Source organism: Ptiloglossa arizonensis, unplaced genomic scaffold, assembly GCF_051014685.1.
Source record: "Ptiloglossa arizonensis isolate GNS036 unplaced genomic scaffold, iyPtiAriz1_principal scaffold0023, whole genome shotgun sequence".
Lineage (NCBI taxonomy): Eukaryota > Metazoa > Arthropoda > Insecta > Hymenoptera > Colletidae > Ptiloglossa > Ptiloglossa arizonensis.
In genome coordinates this window covers 2,303,083-2,304,412 of record NW_027478393.1, presented here as the reverse complement: position 1 = coordinate 2,304,412, position 1,330 = coordinate 2,303,083, and the positions used below count along the sequence as shown (strand labels likewise).

The window sequence follows — 1,330 nt, the reverse complement described above, 5'->3', positions numbered from 1 at the left end:
ACCAGCGGGACCAGCCGGTGCCTGAAATGCGCTCCGGAGCGCACCGGTACAGGATGCTACAGGGGAGTGTTGGCCGTCTTTGCCCAGCTACGAGTGATCAGCTGGCAACGTGGGTTTCACGCCACTCGGACTCTGCCACCAATCAGAGTCCTAACGGTCCTTGCCAGTCCGCCCGCCTGGACGTCGTAACGCCAGGACGGGTGCACACCCCTTCTTCCCAGAGCGCTATCCATCGAGCGAGCCCGCTCCACTCGATGGACGCCCTGGGTATAGACCCGGAGGCCTAGGGTGCTGGTCGCAAGTATTTTTACTAACGACCCAAGCTGGCAATTCCCGGTTTATAGCCGCAGGAGCTAACAGTATGTTAGCCCCTCACTGATCACCCCGCTTTTGACAAATCGCCGGCCCCTGTAGCCTATTATGTTGGATCCTCTTAGTAAGGGGGTGGACAAGCCACCGACCTTCAGCCTTAGGCCCCCACGCTACGACAAAGCGAGATCCAAATTGCAGGGGAGTAGATAGGGACAGAGGGAATCTCGTTAATCCATTCATGCGCGTCACTAATTAGATGACGAGGCATTTGGCTACCTTAAGAGAGTCATAGTTACTCCCGCCGTTTACCCGCGCTTTTTTGAATTTCTTCACGTTGACATTCAGAGCACTGGGCAGAAATCACATTGCGTCAACACTCTTGGGGGCCATCGCAATGCTTTGTTTTAATTAGACAGTCGGATTCCCCTAGTCCGTGCCAGTTCTGAGCTGAGTGTTGAATGACGGCCGAAGAAACGACCGCGACGTCAAACGCCACAGAAGCTCCGCAGCAAGGAAGATCCGTGAGAGGCCAAGGCACGGGACCGAGATCGGATCCCGGTAACAGTAATGATACCGTTCACCTCGCCCAGGCCCGGCACGTCAGCCAGACTCACTTCTCGACCAAGCCCGACACGCCCCGCTCCTCAGAGCCAATCCTTATTCCGAAGTTACGGATCCAATTTGCCGACTTCCCTTACCTACATTAATCTATCGACTAGAGGCTCTTTACCTTGGAGACCTGCTGCGGATATGGGTACGAACCGGCGCGACACCTCCACGTGGCCCTCTCCTGGATTTTCAAGGTCCGAGGGGAAGATCCGGACACCGCCGCAACTGCGGTGCTCTTCGCGTTCCAAACCCTATCTCCCTGCTAGAGGTTTCCAGGGAACTCGAACGCTTATACAGAAAAGAAAACTCTTCCCGGATCTCCCGACGGCGTCTCCAGGTCATTTTGGGTTACCCCGACGAACACTCTTACGAGGGCCCGAATGGTAAGCGGTTCCGCAGCCGGGTTCCG

At 56.1% G+C, this 1,330-nt stretch overlaps 1 pseudogene; it reads right to left on the bottom strand.

Moving 5' to 3' along the window:
* Nucleotides 1–487: 487 nt before the first annotated feature.
* LOC143154453 (large subunit ribosomal RNA) overlaps nt 488–1,330 on the bottom strand; it is a 2,859-nt pseudogene continuing 2,016 nt past the window's right edge.